The sequence below is a fragment of the Clarias gariepinus genome, chromosome 12 (genome assembly GCF_024256425.1).
Source record: "Clarias gariepinus isolate MV-2021 ecotype Netherlands chromosome 12, CGAR_prim_01v2, whole genome shotgun sequence".
NCBI lineage: Eukaryota > Metazoa > Chordata > Actinopteri > Siluriformes > Clariidae > Clarias > Clarias gariepinus.
The window spans coordinates 6,974,890-6,986,715 of record NC_071111.1 but is presented as its reverse complement, the minus strand read 5'-3'; the positions used below and the strand labels follow the sequence as shown (position 1 = coordinate 6,986,715).

At 38.5% G+C, this 11,826-nt stretch overlaps 1 long non-coding RNA gene across 1 annotated transcript; it reads left to right on the top strand.

Moving 5' to 3' along the window:
• Positions 1 to 296: 296 nt before the first annotated feature.
• Positions 297 to 8,807, top strand: LOC128534462 (uncharacterized). The gene is made up of 3 exons (XR_008361470.1): positions 297 to 413; positions 7,810 to 7,914; positions 8,748 to 8,807. It is a non-coding gene; the product is annotated as an uncharacterized LOC128534462 (long non-coding RNA).
• The last annotated feature ends 3,019 nt before the right edge of the window (positions 8,808 to 11,826 follow it).

Here is an 11,826-nt window from a genome sequence, read left to right as displayed (position 1 = left end):
CAGACAGCCTCTCTCTCTCTCTCTCTCTCTCTCTCTCTCTCTCTCTCTCACTGTATCACAGCCTGTGAGTGTGTTTAAAGCCTGAGACGCAGAAACACAGACGTGCTCTTACTCAGTGCTCAATTCGACAGGCCAAGTTTCCACTCGCCAGTAATAATTCACCTGAAGTGGCCAGTGTGCTTATATGTGTGTGCTCATGTGTGTGCTTGGGCTTGTGTGTGTGTGTATGTGTGTGTATGTGCATATGCGTGTGTGTGGGTGGGTGTGTATATGTGTTTAAGGACGACTCGCACCCTGACCGCTGCACTCCGCCCAACAGCATCCTCTGTTTCCACACTATGTTTTCCATCCCGACGTTACTGTTTACACTCACCGAGTGTGTGTTGACGGAGGAGACTCGCCTCTTTGTGAAGGTCAGTGTACCTGCATGCTATTTATGAAAACTCGTCATGCAGTGTGTGTGTGTGTGTGTGTGTGTGAAAAGGAGAAGACATTGGAAAGAAAAGACAGACAACAAGGCATTCTGAAATATATTGTTTGTAATTATGAAGGTGCATCATGTTACGATTCGTCTTTTGGTCTTTGGTCTGTCTGTCTGTCTGTCTGTCCGTCCGTCTGTCCGTCTGTCTGTCTGTCTGTCTGTCCGTCTGTCTGTCTGTCCGTCTGTCTGTCTGTCTGTCTGTCTGTCTGTCTAGCCACCCACAAACACTACAGTATGTACACACATGCATATACACAGTGTGTCTGTGGTTGTGTGTGTGTGTGTGTGTGTGGTGTGTGTGCTGTTCGCAGGTTAGCAGAGGTGACACCTTTAAATGGGCTGTAACTGTTATAATTACAGATCGCTTTTTCACTGTTTAGCTGTTCATCTAGGCAGAACGTTTGGCCCAGTAAAGCAACACCACCGCCAACATGCCACCCTCCCCTCCCCATCACACACACACACACACACACACACACACACACACACACACTGTACCGCATCACTTATTGTAATTAATCATCTATTACACCACGTCACCAGGTTCTCCCACCATGAGCTGTAATCTCAGTTGATTACACACGGTGTGTGTTCATTTGCAACACATTTTTAGGAAACAGTGTCTCTGCTCCTAAAGGCACTGTCAGGTTTCTCAAACAGAGAGCGTGAACGCAAAAGGGCACACGTCACACGTCACACATAGCAGGGATAATCATTAGATAAATGGATACTTTATTGATCCTGAAGGAAATTCCAGATATCCAGCAGCAATAGAGAGACAGGCGTGACAGCAAAGAAAAAAATAGATCTTTTTTATAATAATATAATAACTACTGGATCCTCTCTTTCATTTTTGTTTATCAAGCGAATTTCTCTCTGTGTCACATGACTGTGCGTCTCACTGGGAAAAAAAACCCTGGTCTTTCTGTTGATGGACCTGGACAAATATTTGCTGCTAGGTTTAATCATTTCATAAATTACACCATACGTCTTGTATCTTTCATATCTTTCATGGCTAAAGTTAGCAATTCATAAACAAGTGCCGCTATACTTCATTACACAGCAGCGCTTCTGCATTCTCCCACCTGATTAGTGGGAATGGTTCAGCTTCTGCTGGGGAAACAACTACTTCTAACTGCATGTGTTAAAAGGAACTAAAGCGCCTCATGGAATGTAACTATAAACAGGTATGAAGTATGACGGGATGTTCTTTAATAAATAACACTTTGCAAGTTCATGTGTTTAGACTTTGAGATGGTGACAGTAGCTCTGGTCACCGTCTCACCACACCACCCAGTTGTTGATTAATTTTATGTATCAGCACTCCAAAGAGTTTTAACACATTTAGTATAAAATGCATTGTGTTAGTGTTGGGGACAGTATAGTGTTAAATATAGTCTGTAGTGTAGTATAGTGTATAAAGCAATGGATCACATAGGAGAATGTAACATAGTGTATAGTATAGTGTATAGAATGGCATAGTGTATACAGTAATATAGTATATGCACTATACAGTAGATAGTATAGTGTACATAATAGTGACATGTACAGTACAGAGTAGTATAGTGTATAGAATGCTACACTATACTATTTTATACCATAGTCTAGTATAAAGAATGACATAATGTATAGTGTAGTATATTATGGTTTAGTATAGTTTAGTACAGTACAGTGTAGTGTAGCATAGTGTAGTATGGTATAGTATAGTACAGTATAGTATAGCATAGTAAAGTGTAGTGTAGTATAGTATGATATAGTATATCATAGTTTATTACAGTACAGTATAGTGTAGTTTAGTATAGTGTAGTTTAGTATAGTGTAGTATAGTATAGTACAGTGTAGTATGGTGTAGTGTAGTACAGTGTAGTATAGTGTAGTATAGTATAGTACAGTATGGTATTGTATATCATAGTATACAGTCATGTAGTGTAGTATACAGTAGTGTAGTGTAGTATAGTATATAGTATAGTACAGCATAATGTAATGTAGTGTAGTGTAGTATTATAGGGTATGTCATAATATACATTAGTATAGTGTAGTGTAGTGCAGTATTGTATAATATTGTATAGTATAGTATAGTATAGTATAGTATAGTATAGTATAGTGTAGTATGGTATTGTATATTATAGTATACAGTAATGTAGTGTAGTATACAGTAGTGTTGTATGATATGGTATGTCATAGTATACAGTAGTATAGTTTAGTGTAGTATAGTGCAGTGCAGTATAGTATAATATAATGTAGTATAGTATAGTGTAGTGTAGTGTAGTATGGTATTGTATATCATAGTATACAGTCATGTAGTGTAGTACACAGTAGTGTTATGTAGTGTAGTATAGTACAATATAGTGTAGTGTAATGTAGTGTAGTGTAGTGAATATGTGTATAAAAGAGCATACAGAATGGTAGAGTGTGTTGTATATCAGATGATATTATAGTACAATGTATGGTATGGACTATGTTTGGAAGGATAACGTAAATGTAAAGAATGGTATAGAGTAATGTATATAGTAGTACAGATATGTAGTAGTATAGAACGATATAGTGCATAGTATAGAATGGTATAGAGTATATTTTTTTAGAGTAGTATAGTGTATAGAATGACAGTGTATAGTGTATATAATGATATAGTGAATAAATTAGAATGTTATATACTATTGTATAGAGTAGTACAGTGTGTAGAATGATATAGTGTATAGTATAAAATAGTATAGAAAATTATAGTGTATAAAATGACAGTGTATAGTATACAGAATAATATAGTGCATTCTATATAGAATGGTATAGAGTATGGTATAGAGTAGTATAGTGTATAGAATGATATTGTATATAGTGTACAGAATGATGTAGTGTGTAGTATAGAATGCTGTAGAGTATGGTATATAGTAATATGGTGGATAGCATAGTGTATAGAGTAGGATAGTGTTTAGAATAGTATAAAAATCGGTGTCCCTCCTTTTCAGAATGATATAAGATGCCATAAGGACTAAGGCAAAAGGCCTGAGAAATTATATACAGTATCTAGCAACAATAAGCAGTTTGGCGAAAACGGCACTATTTAAAGTTTCCACAGCAGTTCCTAGTTCCCATATCTTAACTATTTCACACAGGTTCACAGAGTACACAAAGGAAGAGGAAACACTTTAGTAGGTGCCCCTTTCCTGATTTGGGGAAAATGCAATTCAATAACTTTTTTTTGCATAGTTCTTTTAACAATTGACATTTCCCAACAGCTGCTTTACAGAAAGCTGAATGCAGACATGGAGCCCCAATAAACAAGCCAGTGGTGAAAAAGGTGAAAAAAAAATGATGTAGACAAGAACATTCATGAGGACCCAGAGTCATCCAGACAGCCTCATGCGTACAGTGTAGTAAAATTCTTTTCCGTGTTAAGAAGCTGAGGTCAGAGCTCAGGGTCAGACATGATACAGCACCCCTGGGGCAGAGAGGGAGAAAGGCTTTGCTCAAGACATCAACACGGCTGGGATTTGAACTGACAGCTTTTCCAAAAGTAGATTGAATCATTACACACTGAGCCAGGAATTTTTTTGTAATTTTTTTTTTAAAAGCATCGTCATATTTAAAAAGAAAAGTGTATAGCTGTTGTCCTGTAACGAGACTCCAATGTCTTTTTAATATTCTTGTTTTGTAATGATTCTCAGTAACATAATAAGTGTCAAACAACCCAGTCATTGATTATTTCTCTATAACACAATGCCCTCAAATGTTCAAATCCTATTTTTTACAAAGCATAACCATGGGTTTATGCATCAAGGCCATGTTTCTCAAAATCTATATCGTCAGCCTCAAATTACTTAACTTGTGGTAACTGAATTTAATTTGAGTGAGACACAGAGACAGCAACCAAGTCAAACAGTTGAGCAATGGAGATGATGGTAATATTATATTACACTCAAGCAGCAGCATGGATATACCATTAGTTCATGTCGCAGTAAGTGAATTCTGGTGGCCATGTATTAAGTATGAAGTTGTGACAGCATATTAGGGGCGAGCTCAAGTTACACACGTTCTGGCCATGATGTTTCATATGTGGTGGCAAATCATTAATTTCCTGCCTCAATATAAGAGAAAAACATTCACATGGCTCTTTTTAACCCGCTGACAAGATCTTTAAAAACAGGCCAGCCTACTTTTCAGAGAGCACACATCCCGACTGAAAGGGCAGAAGAAGTCTGCTTAATAACTCGGTTGTAAAAACTCAACTGAATGATCTACAGTGTTTGTTTTTTTTTGCATATGTGCATTATTAACCCCTACTGAACACTTCCACATTGTGTAGTGTTCCAAACCCAGAACTGAAACTGACTTCAGTGGAAATTATATTCCATAAGTCTACACACGAACCCATGACACTGAAATGGTAAAGTTTTAATCAGACACCATATGGTTAGTTTCATGGGGTCAACCTATGTGGAATTAAAGTGTCATGTGATCTCATTATTAATACACCTGATCCAAATCAAGAAAAAAAACAAGTCAATATTGTGGACGTATTAATCAGCCTCAATAATCAGTGTTTAGTGTGAACATCCTAGAAACCATCATTAAACTGACTTTTAAAAATAAACACAATGTAGCACACATTCTAAAAGGTTGCCAAAAGAAAGCCATCCACCAAGGATCAGCAAGTGTTTAAGGAGGGGAACTTCAGAAATGTAGACCATACACCAAGGGCAGATCTGCAGCTCAGATTGGAGAAGCTGTTAAGGAGAAAACTTGGACCTGGATCCTGACCAGAAATTTTATACATAATGCTAGGTTTGTAGGAAAGCCACCGATGGACATCACTGGAGTCGAGGGAAAGATGGATGAAGCCAAACACAGAGCCTAGAAGAAAACTTGCTCAAGGTTTCAAGAGGGAATCTGAATATGATGGAACTGTCCAGTCAAAACCCAGCCTTCAATCTGATTGAGTATCTGTGGCAAGACTTAAAAGTGTCAGCTACGTGTAAAAGCCTCCAAGCAATCATGTAAAGCTATAGGAACTGAGCCAAGAAAAACAGACAAAACAATATCAGAATCCAGATGTTCAAAGCTGATAAAGGCATATCCCGGAATTGTAGAATACTAGAATAATGGACATATTGTGTACAACAAAAGGTTAATTATGTCCAGGGGAGCAAATTTACAAAATAAATATATAGTTTTAATATACATGCAGAATCAAATTTTACTTTATGCCATCTTCTTTAGATATACATACTGTAATCCTGCATATGGTCGCAGATGACAATATATATACTGTATATATAAATATAAAACCAGTTGATAGTCAGTACTGTCTATCTACTGTCTAGAATAATCTACTGTATCTGCCTGTGTGCACTTTACCTAGAATTTATTTCATCATCTTTTTGACCACAATGTGGCTTGTCTGGGTTTAGCAGACCACAACACTTACAGCTACATAACTATGAGTGCAGCATTAAGTGAGCATGTAGTCAACAACCAGCGGAAAGGCTGTAGGAAAAGGTATGACGAGAAGGAAAACCAATTGAAAAATAACCCTAGGAAGAAGTTTAACCACAACCCTGTCACAAGCAACTTTTTCCTACTTCTAACTAAGAGAACAAGAAAGCTGAAAAACATTCACATTGGGCTGTACTGTATGTAGGGTCCTAAGTTACAGTACAATAATATTTAGTTTGGAAAAGTTTGCATTTATGCAGAGAATACGTTTTCTAAAGTGCTTCATTCAGGCGGTAAAAATGACCCGTGGGCAAATTATGCCTCTGAGGTTCCTGGATTTGTCTTAAACGGAAGTCTCCGGTGTATGTGTGTGTGTGTTTTTTAATAATGTCTAAATTACTACTGTGTAACACAAGCCCTTTCCTTTAAGTCTAAGAAAAGGTATAAAAAATAAGGACTGAAAAGGCAGCTTTATTTATTGCAGTCAAATTTAACATGGTGCAACATGAAAGAAAGAGACACTCACTCATCCAGAACCTGGAGCCTACCCCAGGAGGCTTAGGGCACGAGGCAGGGTACACCCTGGACAGGGTGCCAATCCATCGCAGGGCACACTCACAAACACGCTCATTCACACACTACGGGCAATTCGGAAATGCCAATTAGCTTAATCTACATGTCTTTGGACTGTGGGAGGAAACCGGAGTACCCGGAGGAAACGCACCAAGCACCAAAAACTCCATGCACACAGAGACGGGAATGGAGCCAGGACTGTGGAGATTTTTTATATATATATGGACTATAAAGACATGGTTTGATGAGTTCGGTGTGGAAGAACTTGAATGGCCCCAACACAGAGCCCTGTGACCTCAACCCCATCGAGCACCTTTGGGAGGATCTGGAACGGAGATTGTGAGCCAGACCTTCTCGTCCAACATCAGTGCCTGACCTTATAAACGCTCTACAGAATGATTGGCACGGATTCTCACAGAAACACTCCAACATCTTGTGGACGGCTTTCCAAGAAGAGTGGAAGCTGTTACAGCTGCAAAAGGGAGGCCGACTCCATATAAGAGTGTATGTATTCGGATACAATGTCAGTGCAGGTTTAGGGAAATACCGTCGTCCATATAGTGGAGCTAAACACATATCACACCACACAAAGTTATCAACAAACCTCAGCACACACTCCCTCTGGGACAATGAAAGCCCTTTGATTGAGGATGAGAAAAGTAGACAATAAAGACGTCCTTAGATCTTATTACACCTTACACACACAAACTGACCTGTTAATGTACATGAAGTGAATTGAGGACAGCCACATGCGAGACTTACAGAAAAGCCAGGGGAAGAATAATCGCTTCATGTGTTGGTATACTTTCACTACTATCTTCCACCTGATCCCGTATAGTTCAAGGTGGAATGCATTTCATAGTCACGACTACCTGTTTATCGTAGCCGCACATCTCGACATACATCCATTAATCAAAACCTATTTAGGGCGTAGTATCTGTCTGGATGCTTCAGTGCGCTACAGCAGCAAGCAAGTCTGCAGTAAGTGAGAAAGCCTAAAGATAGGTGACTCTAAGTTTAGCAAGGCCGAGGAAAAGCTGAAATTGCGTCACGTACCTCAAGAGCTAAAGCAGGTCAAACAATTAGTACGCAATGGAAATGATTTCCACCATCGCATGTTCTCTGAATTATGATGAACTTCTGATTATTTTTAGCAGGTTTTTTTTAAAGTCTTTTTTTTTTTCTTTTTCCCACTTACGTCTCTTCATCAGCACAGCTTTCAAACAGACTTCTTTGATGGCGATTGATGGATGGATTAAGCTGGGAAGGAAGATAAAGAAAGCAGGGATTGCCAAAAATCTGTTTATTTCTGTGCTTCCTTTCAGTCGGGACGAATGTCAGAAGGTGCTGGGTTCACGCCAAGAAGATTCACATGATCTGAAGGAAAGAGATATGAAAACGCATGGACGTTTGATTCCCACACCTATTAGGTATCATTGTTTTTTTTTTTTAGTCCAAATCCGAGCGAAAATTTTTGTTATTTGATTTTCTATTAGGACTGTTTGATTTACATCATGGAGTCGAGTTGGCTGAAGGCAGACTGAACCGACCTCGCTCTTGGACAACAGTGTGATTGTTCCATATTTAAGCGCACCCTTACTTTTAGCCTATGAATCCCAGGGCTCATATTACACTGAAACGTTACTATGGCTCGTCTATACCAGCGTACCTTCTCCTATATCAGTGTAACAGCAACAGCAAACGTAAACGCTCCGAGCCGGGCCGCCTTGAAATGCCAGTTCCTGGATCCTGTGACGCAGTTCGGCTGGAATCTAACAATTGTTTGCCTCCTGCTGTCAAACAAGCGCCTCAGAGCTGTCAGATGTTGTGAAGAGGTGGCAGAAGCGACAGTACACTCCCCAGAACCCTGGCTGAGAAAACGGTCTTTGCTAAATAAGGGCAGGAACGATGAGAGGAGCTTGGAGGTGCCTTGAGAGCTGCTCATCATCAGCAGCTGAAGGTTTTGGCTGTAAAGAAAAACATGACTATATTTAGTTAGTATTTGGTGTCAGTGGACACCTGACAGTTACCCTTCTCAACAACGGGTTCTTGGATGTTTTATTTTCCTTAAGCACAGCTGCTTAAAATGTATAAACTGATCCATGCCATGTTTGGTTTAAAGCATACTGTAACAAGGAGTGTGTGTGTGTGTATTAAGGGTTGCATGACTGGTATCTTTTACTTTCACCTAGTAATTAAAAACATCAACACTTACATACTGTTGGTGTCATTTCTTTTCCTTCTTTCTCTTTTTTTTTGTTAGGCCATCCTCATCAAATAAAGACTAGGCCATGATTTAAATGGTCAGCTTTCTAGGAATCCCTAGAAGATCACTCTACTCTGTTCTCGTGGATCATCCTTTACGTCAGTGGGTCCCGTTTCCTCTTGTGATGCTTACATACAGTAGGCACTGGGTTAAGGGCCTTCCCCAGGGGCCCAACGGTGACAACCTGGCGAGGCGAGAACCTCCGATCAGCATCCCATAACATCAACCACCTGAGCTACCACTACCCCTTTCTTTATCACTACCCCTTTCTTTATCACTACCCAGTTCTTTCTTTTGTTCATCCAGGATATTGCTACAAATCAGTGCAATAAATATGTAAAATCCGTATCATATTTACTCTGCACTACTTACATCATATCATATTTACTTTGCTTACACTAATTAAGGATGCACCAGCTCTTAAAACGCACTCATGTGGACGAGCCGAGCGAACGTGAGAGCGCTCAGCATGCAAGCTCGTGTCCGAAAACACCGAATTTCATTTCCTTTTTCAAAGGACAACAAAATTAACTGTGGGAAGAAATCCTGCATGCATTTTCCATTAAAGCAAGGGGGGAAAAAAACTAAACAAAAAACAAAGGCTTCTTCCAGAGTCGGCTGTACAAAGTGCACTTGCATGTAGATTTGGTTTCATCTTGTCTGAAACAGTTTCAGATGAACAAAATACACTTAACAGCTTTATTTATCCTCCGACCGAGCAGGTAACATTCAGAGAGTGGCAGCTAAACTAAAAAAACAAACAGAAAAAAACTACACTAAAACAAACAAACAAACAAACAAACAAATAAATAAATAAATAAATAAATAAATAAATAAATAAATAAATAAATAAGACTGTCCTTGTGTAGCTTTTACATATTGACATTATGTTTATTTTACTAAAGTAAACCATGGTTGTATGAATATGGATTTTTTTTTCTGTCTAAAAACAGAAACCATCCATTCATTCATCTTCTTCTATACCGCTTTATCCTGTATATACAGGGCCACTGGGGCCTAGAGCCAATCCCAGGAGACTTAAGGCACAAGCTAGCTACATCCTGGACAAGACAGGTTGGACACACTCACACTATGCAAACACCAATTATTCTAATCGCCATGTCTTTGAACTGCAGGAAGAAACCCACAAAGCACAGGGAGAACACGCAAACTTCATGCACTCAAGTGGGAATTGAACCCAGACCCTGGAGGTGCAAGGCGACAGTGCTAATTACTCCACCACTGTGCCATCTGGAAACAAACCAAACAGTATTAATGTAATATACATAATAATATAATATACATTGGCATCTACATTTTAAGAAAAGATTGTTATTATTGACAGAATTGAACTAAAAATGATTTAGATCACTTTCTAATGTTGCACATAATATAAGAAAGCAGATAAAATGGGCACCCTCCTCCTCCTCCTCTTCCTCCTCCTCCTCATCATCATTATTACAAACAAAACATGAAAGATTATGTATCTGGTAGGATGTGCACATTCTTAAAAAAAAACTAAAAACAAAATGACACATTTATCAACATATTTAAATTAAGAGCAGAATTAAATCAGAAAGAAAACTGTGGTTAAAATATATATGTTTAGGTTAAACTAATAAAATAAGGATAAGTAGATTAAACATGTAATTTATTTTAGTTAAATAATCATTGACATTAAACTTGACAACGTGTAGGCCTTAAAGCTCAGAGCATTCGTTATTTAGCCATTATTTGTCGTGTTGTTTTTTAAATAAACATATACAGGGCATCATAATAATAATAATAATAATAATAATAATAATAATAATCATCAGAGCTAATAGAGCTCTACATTTTTGCGATGTCATTCCCATATTCCTGTAGTGGTCAAATTGACCCTTTATAAAAGTAATGATAACTTTTGTTCTACCTGACGCACACGTCCGAAAACAAGACTTTGAAGTCTGAAGCCTCCTTGTTAACACACACCAGCAACGATGCCATATAAACCTTTTTTTTTTTTTTTTTTACTTAACACACTTTGCTAAACTGATCCAACGAAACACTTGGACTGGAAGTGATAGAACAAATCAGTAATTGTTTCTTTCCCACTGATATTAGCATGGACAGAGATTAGCAGAGAAGGGAGAGACAACAATGAGGCGCGTGTTTAAACTCTGTGAGTCACTTTAACCCCGGGTGATGAGACAGTCTGATGTAGAGTGATGCTGATCTGGAAACCGGAAAAAAAAAAAAAAAGAAGAAGCAGCTTTCTTGTTTTCTCCATCACGAGATTAGGCTACAAACATAGACGTGGGCGTGGCACAGAATGGGATTTTCTCCTTTGTAGATAAAAAGGCAAATGCTAGAAATGATTGAGATGACCCCAGTGGCATTTCAGAAAAAACTTTTCAGAGTTATGTGACTCAATTATTCCACTCATTGTGGAACTAATGTTCGGTCTTGACCAGCATGCATGAGTAATTCTACTGTCTTAAAATAAATAAATAAATAAATAAATAAATAATAAATACACGGCCCTAATTTTTCCAGATGTTAGAGTTAAAAACATAATGGGAGAAATCGAGATGCGGTTATGAGTAATTCAGAGGAGCCGAACAGGAAATAGTTGCATTTCATTAAATGTCATGCGCGTCCGCCGCTAACCCGAGGCCAGACATTTGATGTCATGACTGTAGAACGGTTCTTCAAACGGCTGTTACTAGATGAATCATGGTTATATCTCTGCAGCGCATCGCTCAGGGTGTGTAGTGGAACTGTCGTGTCTATCTGTGGGTGGAACGGGTCAGGAGGCTGGGCTGAAGGGGGCTTCTGGAGCAGTGTGCATTGTACCTGTTCATCCATTATGGAGAAGCCTACAAATAATACATGAGGCCGGTGAGTAACCTGAGGATGTGGTCGGACAAATGATGGAAAGAGTACTGAAAAAATTTCCACTCGAGTAGAAGTGCAACTTCTGAAAACATATTGCCTTACACCGTGACGTCCTACTCCACTTTAAGGAACAATGAGATTTATTAAAACAACATAAAGCCTATATGCTTTATATCAGGTAAATAAAAACAATTCATTT